A 12428-nucleotide genomic window follows, 5' to 3' on the forward strand; every position below is an offset into this window, starting at 1 on the left:
GGACTGGAGACCAGATGGACTCTTATTATTTTATGTCTGGAATCTTGTTGTTGAAACAAAACATCACCATTAAAAAACACAACATCTCTGGAATCTCATTATATCGCTTCTGTCCCGTGGAAAACGGATCTAATATATCGATATGCAAACAGCAAAACATTGTACTGTTTGGCTTTGTATCGTATCGTATCGTATCGTATCGTATCGTATCGTATCGTTTTACAATGCAAATAATCTGTATGGAATTGTTTTGTATCGTGATGCATATCGTACCAAAATGTATATCGATCACCCCTGTTGTCACAGGACGGTACAGTTCAGATACAAGGTAGGATTTAAACCCAAGAAGACTGGTTTACTTCGGGGTCCTTTGTACTCAATTCATTTAATGAAAAACATAACAGATCTGCAAGCTCACACCACCTTGGACATGGTGAGCTTGCAGATCTTCCGTTTGTATGCAATTAAAACAAAAAGGTCAATTTGAATCCTGAGAAAAAAAAGATGTTTTGGACATCTGACTCTAACCATCAAACAAGTACACACACACACACACACACACACACACACACACACACACACACACACACACACACACACACACACACACACACAGATGTCCGATGCTTACATGCTGTACCTGTACATGTGGTTGTAAAGGTGACTAATCAACAATAACAATATAAAACACAATACCAACTGGTATTATTAATAGATTCCCCCTCTCTGACTGGCTCCCTATTAGAGTTTCCATTTCTAGTTTAGCTGCAACAACATTTCATTGGACAGCATGATTTAATTGGGCAGAATTTTAAGGTACTATGGATGTCGGGATGTCAAAGTATACTGTAGTACGATCGCTTAGTACATTACAGTGTAAGCTTTTATCAGACGCTCTTAATCCAGAGTGATTTACAGTAGTCAAGGACAACACAAGGCATAGAGATTGTAAGATGGTAAAATGGTAAATGATGCATTTATAAATCCCTTCATTTCAAAACTCTATCATCAGTCTAACAGTAGAAATTATAGAAAAACGTTTTTACGTTGAAACTATACCCTGCAAGCCAAATGACGTCATGATGACGTTATGATAACGTCCTCAGATGACTCCGGTGACGTTCAGAACCAGGCCAGATCACAGCCCATATGGGGATGATCTTGACGTCATTACCAGGACCTCATATGGACTTTTTAGTTTGATTTGGATTTATGTTGGTTGAAATCATATTCTAGGCCAGATCTGACTAGTCATGGTTTGACTTGATCTGTGTTTTAGGGAAGGGAGAAGAGTCTGGGACGCGTGGAGCGTCGTCCGGGGTGTTTTAGGGAAGGGAGAAGAGTCTGGGACGCGTGGAGCGTCGTCCGGGGTGTTTTAGGGAAGGGAGAAGAGTCTGGGACGCGTGGAGCGTCGTCCAGGGCGTTTTAGGGAAGGGAGAAGAGTCTGGGACTCGTGGAGCGTCGTCCGGGGTGTTTTAGGGAAGGGAGAAGAGTCTGGGATGCGCGGAGCGTCGTCCAGGGCGTTTTAGGGAAGGTTACTTACCGCTTCCATATCTGTAAAAGTATTTAATTGGGAAATGATTAAACTGTGAAATCATTTAATTGGGCAGAACATGCATTTGCCAAACAGCAGCAGGAGAAGTAGTGAGATTTCTTTATTTCATTAAAAGTATCAGCATCAGCGTTTCCTCCAGAATACAGAGCTGAGATTAAAGTGCTTTCAAAGACGTGCTCAGATTCACAACCTCAGAGAAACCATGTTTATATCTGTCAAAGGATTACATGGAATTTGGCAGAACATTAAAAACAACAAACGGTCTCGTAAAAAATAAGGAAAAATAAATCGTAATATGGGGTGTGTGTGTGTGTGTGTGTGTGCGTGCGTGCGTGCGTGCGTGCGTGCGTGCGTGCGTTGCATTTTAATGTTATCAGTGAGTGTGCAGCAGCGTATCTGTCACACAAGGGTTAAACCAAGCAGAAAGTTAAGCATTTTTAAACTCATCAGCATCAAATCCTCCTTAACCTTTAAGCCATTAAAAAGCTTGACTCACGCTTGATATGATGAGAGGTTTGACCCGTGGTTAGAATTGATTTGAATCAGCGCAAAACAATGTTTGTCTCTTATGATCCTCGTCATTAGCATCAGTGTTTCACACCCTATAGGTGGGGTTTCTTCTGTTTCAGCGCACACACCCTATAGGTGGGGTTTCTTCTGTTTCAGCGCACACACCCTATAGGTGGGGTTTCTTCTGTTTCAGCGCACACTATGGGGTTTCTTCTGTTTCAGCGCACACACCCTATAGGTGGGGTTTCTTCTGTTTCAGCGCACACACCCTATAGGTGGGGTTTCTTCTGTTTCAACGCCCACACCCTATAGGTGGGGTTTCTTCTGTTTCAGCGCACACACCCTATAGGTGGGGTTTCTTCTGTTTCAGCGCACACACCCTATAGGTGGGGTTTCTTCTGTTTCAGCGCACACACCCTATAGGTGGGGTTTCTTCTGTTTCAACGCCCACACCCTATAGGTGGGGTTTCTTCTGTTTCAGCGCACACACCCTATAGGTGGGGTTTCTTCTGTTTCAGCGCACACACCCTATAGGTGGGGTTTCTTCTGTTTCAGCGCACACACCCTATAGGTGGGGTTTCTTCTGTTTCAGCGCACACACCCTATAGGTGGGGTTTCTTCTGTTTCAGCGCACACACCCTATAGGTGGGGTTTCTTCTGTTTCAGCGCCCACACCCTATAGGTGGGGTTTCTTCTGTTTCAGCGCACACACCCTATAGGTGGGGTTTCTTCTGTTTCAACGCCCACACCCTATAGGTGGGGTTTCTTCTGTTTCAGCGCACACACCCTATAGGTGGGGTTTCTTCTGTTTCAGCGCACACACCCTATAGGTGGGGTTTCTTCTGTTTCAGCGCACACACCCTATAGGTGGGGTTTCTTCTGTTTCAGCGCACACACCCTATAGGTGGGGTTGGCGAACGAGCCTTTCTGTGTGGAGTTTGCCTGTTCTTCTTGTGTATCTTAGGCGGGCTACAAACAGTTGCGACAGCTATCGTGTCCGTGTGGTTTGAGAATGAGGGGGGGGGGGGGGGGGGGGGGGTGGGGTGGGTCCAATTCATTCTCAATGGAGGTCACATGCTTTTTTGTCTCTTGCAAATCTCTAGGCCAAAAGACAGCCTTCGGTTGAGCAAGAGGCACGGCAACGACTGTTACGACCCTGGGGGTCTTCATGTAAAGTAGCTCAGTTCTTTGCCCTGATGAAGACCGCAAGGTCGAAACATGTAGGTTTTAGACAATAAACTTTGTTTTATTTTAAACTCCTCGAGTGCTCGGATCTCATCTCTTTTCTACAAGGTCATATAGGTATTGTAAGGCATAACCTTCTTTCACCTAGAGTGAGGTGCTCCTGTGTAGTGAGAGGTGTGCGAGTGAGTGACCTGAGTGACTGATTGGATAAGTGAAGTGGATGACTGAGTCTAGGTGACACCCAGGAGACGATTGGCTGCAGCCTACCAGGAAGTCTATAAGAAGCTGCTGGCTACCAGCTCCTGTGGGCTCCTCTCTGGACTCCCAGTACACTGCCAGCAAACATGTTTCTCTGTTATTGTCACTGTAGTGTAACCCTGAAGTTCTAAGATGATTTAAAGTAACAGCCGGGTTGTGGTAAGGGTGGGGTTTTATTCTTTTGGAGTTCCTTTTGGCTTATGTTTTGTTGAGTAGGAGTTTAGGTTAAGTATTGTATTTTTGGTTCATTCATTTTGGTTCGTTAAGTTAGGGTTAAATTGTTTAGTTGTTTTGGTTTGTTTTCTGAACACTGAACTCCACCCTGAAAGAAAATAATAAAAAACCCATTCTATGGCTGAAGTCCTGCTTGCTGGTGGTTCCTTGGGAGGTTCAGAGAGAGGGGCCACACATGTTCATGTTGCACCTCAGTTCCCCTAGGCTGGGACTGTAACAAACCATGTGACTTGGATAGAAAATGAATTGGACTCCCCCTCCACCCCTCATTCTCAGACGATACGGAGAAGATGTCTCATGCATATACTGTACAGTATGTGATCGCGGCCTTATAGGGTAGGTACCCTCACAAAAACATGCAGTAATCCTGGTCTCTATACTGCCTCCCCCTGGCCAGCCGGGGCGCCTGATGGAGGGGAAAAACTGGTTGGAATAACGTGTTCCTTCCACGCGCTACGTCCAACCAGGGAAAGCGATGTGAGCTTGTATATCTGCTATTTTTCAATAGTTAAAGCACAAAATAAAATGCGTAATAATGCGTCCCGCTCTAAATGGGATAAACCCCCTCCCCCTATGAAGAACATTCACGGGGGGCCCGCAGTGAATCCTTGTTCCCAGGGCCCAGAATTTGGTGCCACACCCCTGTCGACCATGTACAACCCATGTGCTGCATGCTACGCATTAACATCTACTGCAGTCATATTTAACCATATACAGTACAACCATACAACCAGCATTCTACACTACACATTAACATCTACTGCAGTCATATTTAACCATATACAGTACAACCATACAACCAGCATTCTACACTACACATTACAATCTACTGCAGTCATATTTAACCATATACAGTACAACCATACAACCAACATTCTACGCTACACATTAACATCTACTGCAGTCATATTTAACCATATACAGTACAATCATACAACCAGCATTCTACATGCTACACATTAACATCTACTGCAGTCATATTTAACCATATACAGTACAACCATACAACCAGCATTCTACGCTACACATTAACATCTACAGCAGTCATATTTAACCATATACAGTACAATCATACAACCAGCATTCTACACTACACATTAACATCTACTGCAGTCATATTTAACCATATACAGTACAACCATAAAACCAACATTCTACACTACACATTAACATCTACTGCAGTCATATTTAACCATATACAGTACAACCATACAACCAACATTCTACGCTACACATTAACATCTACTGCAGTCATATTTAACCATATACAGTACAACCATACAACCAGCATTCTACACTACACATTAACATCTACTGCAGTCATATTTAACCATATACAGTACAACCATACAACCAGCATTCTACACTACACATTAACATCTACTGCAGTCATATTTAACCATATACAGTACAACCATACAACCAGCATTCTACACTACACATTAACATCTACTGCAGTCATATTTAACCATATACAGTACAACCATACAACTAACATTCTACACTACACATTACAATCTACTGCAGTCATATTTAACCATATACAGTACAACCATACAACCAGCATTCTACACTACACATTAACATCTACTGCAGTCATATTTAACCATATACAGTACAACCATAAAACCAACATTCTACACTACACATTAACATCTACTGCAGACATATTTAACCATATACAGTACAACCATACAACCAGCATTCTACACTACACATTAACATCTACTGCAGTCATATTTAACCATATACAGTACAACCATACAACCAGCATTCTACACTACACATTAACATCTACTGCAGTCATATTTAACCATATACAGTACAACCATACAACCAGCATTCTACACTACACATTAACATCTACTGCAGTCATATTTAACCATATACAGTACAACCATACAACTAACATTCTACACTACACATTACAATCTACTGCAGTCATATTTAACCATATACAGTACAACCATACAACCAGCATTCTACACTACACATTAACATCTACTGCAGTCATATTTAACCATATACAGTACAACCATAAAACCAACATTCTACACTACACATTAACATCTACTGCAGTCATATTTAACCATATACAGTACAACCATACAACCAGCATTCTACACTACACATTAACATCTACTGCAGTCATATTTAACCATATACAGTACAACCATACAACCAGCATTCTACACTACACATTAACATCTACTGCAGTCATATTTAACCATATACAGTACAACCATACAACCAGCATTCTACACTACACATTAACATCTACTGCAGTCATATTTAACCATATACAGTACAACCATACAACCAGAATTCTACACTACACATTAACATCTACTGCAGTCATATTTAACCATATACAGTACAACCATAAAACCAACATTCTACACTACACATTAACATCTACTGCAGTCATATTTAACCATATACAGTACAACCATACAACCAGCATTCTACACTACACATTAACATCTACTGCAGTCATATTTAACCATATACAGTACAACCATACAACCAGCATTCTACACTACACATTAACATCTACTGCAGTCATATTTAACCATATACAGTACAACCATACAACCAGCATTCTACACTACACATTAACATCTACTGCAGTCATATTTAACCATATACAGTACAACCATACAACCAGCATTCTACACTACACATTAACATCTACTGCAGTCATATTTAACCATATACAGTACAACCATAAAACCAACATTCTACACTACACATTAACATCTACTGCAGTCATATTTAACCATACAGTACAACCATACAACCAACATTCTACACTACACATTAACATCTACTGCAGTCATATTTAACCATATACAGTACAACCATACAACCAGCATTCTACACTACACATTAACATCTACTGCAGTCATATTTAACCATATACAGTACAACCATACAACTAACATTCTACACTACACATTAACATCTACTGCAGTCATATTTAACCATATACAGTACAACCATACAACCAGCATTCTACATGCTAAACATTAACATCTACTGCAGTCATATTTAACCATGTACAGTACAACCATACAACCAACATTCTACACTACACATTAACATCTACTGCAGTCATATTTAACCATATACAGTACAACCATACAACCAGCATTCTACACTACACATTAACATCTACTGCAGTCATATTTAACCATATACAGTACAACCATACAACCAACATTCTACACTACACATTAACATCTACTGTAGTCATATTTAACCATGTACAGTACAATCATACAACCAGCATTCTACATGCTACACATTAACATCTACTGCAGTCATATTTAACCATATACAGTACAACCATACAACCAGCATTCTACACTACACATTAACATCTACTGCAGTCATATTTAACCATATACAGTACAACCATACAACCAACATTCTACACTACACATTACAATCTACTGCAGTCATATTTAACCATATACAGTACAACCATACAACCAGCATTCTACACTACACATTAACATCTACTGCAGTCATATTTAACCATATACAGTACAACCATACAACCAGCATTCTACACTACACATTAACATCTACTGCAGTCATATTTAACCATATACAGTACAACCATACAACCAGCATTCTACACTACACATTAACATCTACTGCAGTCATATTTAACCATATACAGTACAACCATACAACCAACATTCTACACTACACATTAACATCTACTGCAGTCATATTTAACCATATACAGTACAACCATACAACCAGCATTCTACACTACACATTAACATCTACTGCAGTCATATTTAACCATATACAGTACAACCATACAACCAGCATTCTACACTACACATTAACATCTACTGCAGTCATATTTAACCATATACAGTACAACCATAAAACCAACATTCTACACTACACATTAACATCTACTGCAGTCATATTTAACCATATACAGTACAACCATACAACCAGCATTCTACACTACACATTACAATCTACTGCAGTCATATTTAACCATATACAGTACAACCATACAACTAACATTCTACACTACACATTAACATCTACTGCAGTCATATTTAACCATATACAGTACAACCATACAACCAACATTCTACACTACACATTAACATCTACTGCAGTCATATTTAACCATATACAGTACAACCATACAACCAGCATTCTACACTACACATTAACATCTACTGCAGTCATATTTAACCATATACAGTACAACCATACAACCAGCATTCTACACTACACATTAACATCTACTGCAGTCATATTTAACCATGTACAGTACAACCATACAACCAACATTCTACACTACACATTAACATCTACTGCAGTCATATTTAACCATATACAGTACAACCATACAACCAACATTCTACACTACACATTAACATCTACTGTAGTCATATTTAACCATGTACAGTACAATCATACAACCAGCATTCTACATGCTACACATTAACATCTACTGCAGTCATATTTAACCATATACAGTACAACCATACAACCAGCATTCTACACTACACATTAACATCTACTGCAGTCATATTTAACCATATACAGTACAACCATACAACCAACATTCTACACTACACATTACAATCTACTGCAGTCATATTTAACCATATACAGTACAACCATACAACCAGCATTCTACACTACACATTAACATCTACTGCAGTCATATTTAACCATATACAGTACAACCATACAACCAGCATTCTACACTACACATTAACATCTACTGCAGTCATATTTAACCATATACAGTACAACCATACAACCAGCATTCTACACTACACATTAACATCTACTGCAGTCATATTTAACCATATACAGTACAACCATACAACCAACATTCTACACTACACATTAACATCTACTGCAGTCATATTTAACCATATACAGTACAACCATACAACCAGCATTCTACACTACACATTAACATCTACTGCAGTCATATTTAACCATATACAGTACAACCATACAACCAGCATTCTACACTACACATTAACATCTACTGCAGTCATATTTAACCATATACAGTACAACCATACAACCAGCATTCTACACTACACATTAACATCTACTGCAGTCATATTTAACCATATACAGTACAACCATACAACCAGCATTCTACACTACACATTACAATCTACTGCAGTCATATTTAACCATATACAGTACAACCATACAACTAACATTCTACACTACACATTAACATCTACTGCAGTCATATTTAACCATATACAGTACAACCATACAACCAACATTCTACACTACACATTAACATCTACTGCAGTCATATTTAACCATATACAGTACAACCATACAACCAGCATTCTACACTACACATTACAATCTACTGCAGTCATATTTAACCATATACAGTACAACCATACAACTAACATTCTACACTACACATTAACATCTACTGCAGTCATATTTAACCATATACAGTACAACCATACAACCAACATTCTACACTACACATTAACATCTACTGCAGTCATATTTAACCATATACAGTACAACCATACAACCAGCATTCTACACTACACATTAACATCTACTGCAGTCATATTTAACCATATACAGTACAACCATACAACCAGCATTCTACATGCTACACATTAACATCTACTGCAGTCATATTTAACCATGTACAGTACAACCATACAACCAACATTCTACACTACACATTAACATCTACTGCAGTCATATTTAACCATATACAGTACAACCATACAACCAGCATTCTACACTACACATTAACATCTACTGCAGTCATATTTAACCATACAGTACAACCATACAACCAGCATTCTACACTACACATTAACATCTACTGCAGTCATATTTAACCATATACAGTACAACCATACAACCAGCATTCTACACTACACATTAACATCTACTGCAGTCATATTTAACCATGTACAGTACAATCATACAACCAGCATTCTACACTACACATTAACATCTACTGCAGTCATATTTAACCATATACAGTACAACCATACAACCAGCATTCTACACTACACATTAACATCTACTGCAGTCATATTTAACCATATACAGTACAACCATACAACCAGCATTCTACAATACACATTAACATCTACTGCAGTCATATTTAACCATATACAGTACAACCATACAACCAGCATTCTACAATACACATTAACATCTACTGCAGTCATATTTAACCATATACAGTACAACCATACAACCAGCATTCTACACTACACATTAACATCTACTGCAGTCATATTTAACCATATACAGTACAACCATACAACCAACATTCTACGCTACACATTAACATCTACTGCAGTCATATTTAACCATATACAGTACAACCATACAACCAGCATTCTACAATACACATTAACATCTACTGCAGTCATATTTAACCATATACAGTACAACCATACAACCAGCATTCTACGCTACACATTAACATCTACTGCAGTCATATTTAACCATATACAGTACAACCATAAAACCAACATTCTACACTACACATTAACATCTACTGCAGTCATATTTAACCATATACAGTACAACCATACAACCAACATTCTACACTACACATTAACATCTACTGCAGTCATATTTAACCATATACAGTACAACCATACAACCAGCATTCTACACTACACATTAACATCTACTGCAGTCATATTTAACCATATACAGTACAACCATACAACCAGCATTCTACACTACACATTAACATCTACTGCAGTCATATTTAACCATGTACAGTACAACCATACAACCAACATTCTACGCTACACATTAACATCTACTGCAGTCATATTTAACCATATACAGTACAATCATACACCCAGCATTCTACATGCTACACATTAACATCTACTGCAGTCATATTTACCATATACAGTACAACCATACAACCAACATTCTACACTACACATTAACATCTACTGCAGTCATATTTAACCATATACAGTACAACCATACAACCAGCATTCTACACTACACATTAACATCTACTGCAGTCATATTTAACCATATACAGTACAACCATACAACCAACATTCTACACTACACATTAACATCTACTGCAGTCATATTTAACCATATACAGTACAACCATACAACCAGCATTCTACACTACACATTAACATCTACTGCAGTCATATTTAACCATATACAGTACAACCATACAACCAGCATTCTACACTACACATTAACATCTACTGCAGTCATATTTAACCATATACAGTACAACCATACAACCAACATTCTACACTACACATTACAATCTACTGCAGTCATATTTAACCATATACAGTACAACCATACAACCAGCATTCTACACTACACATTAACATCTACTGCAGTCATATTTAACCATATACAGTACAACCATACAACCAACATTCTACACTACACATTAACATCTACTGCAGTCATATTTAACCATATACAGTACAACCATACAACCAGCATTCTACAATACACATTAACATCTACTGCAGTCATATTTAACCATATACAGTACAACCATACAACCAGCATTCTACACTACACATTAACATCTACTGCAGTCATATTTAACCATATACAGTACAACCATACAACCAACATTCTACACTACACATTAACATCTACTGCAGTCATATTTAACCATATACAGTACAACCATACAACCAGCATTCTACAATACACATTAACATCTACTGCAGTCATATTTAACCATATACAGTACAACCATACAACCAGCATTCTACACTACACATTAACATCTACTGCAGTCATATTTAACCATATACAGTACAACCATACAACCAGCATTCTACACTACACATTAACATCTACTGCAGTCATATTTAACCATATACAGTACAACCATACAACCAACATTCTACACTACACATTAACATCTACTGCAGTCATATTTAACCATATACAGTACAACCATACAACCAACATTCTACACTACACATTAACATCTACTGCAGTCATATTTAACCATATACAGTACAACCATACAACCAGCATTCTACACTACACATTAACATCTACTGCAGTCATATTTAACCATATACAGTACAACCATACAACCAGCATTCTACACTACACATTAACATCTACTGCAGTCATATTTAACCATATACAGTACAACCATACAACCAGCATTCTACACTACACATTAACATCTACTGCAGTCATATTTAACCATATACAGTACAACCATACAACCAGCATTCTACACTACACATTAACATCTACTGCAGTCATATTTAACCATATACAGTACAACCATACAACTAACATTCTACACTACACATTAACATCTACTGCAGTCATATTTAACCATATACAGTACAACCATAAAACCAACATTCTACACTACACATTAACATCTACTGCAGTCATATTTAACCATATACAGTACAACCATACAACTAACATTCTACACTACACATTAACATCTACTGCAGTCATATTTAACCATATACAGTACAACCATACAACCAGCATTCTACATGCTACACATTACAATCTACTGCAGTCATATTTAACCATATACAGTACACCCATACAACCAGCATTCTACGCTACACATTAACGTCTACTGCAGTCATATTTAACCATATACAGTACAACCATACAACCAGCATTCTAC

The sequence above is a fragment of the Nannobrachium achirus genome (genome assembly GCF_963921795.1).
Source record: "Nannobrachium achirus genome assembly, chromosome: 18".
NCBI lineage: Eukaryota > Metazoa > Chordata > Actinopteri > Myctophiformes > Myctophidae > Nannobrachium > Nannobrachium achirus.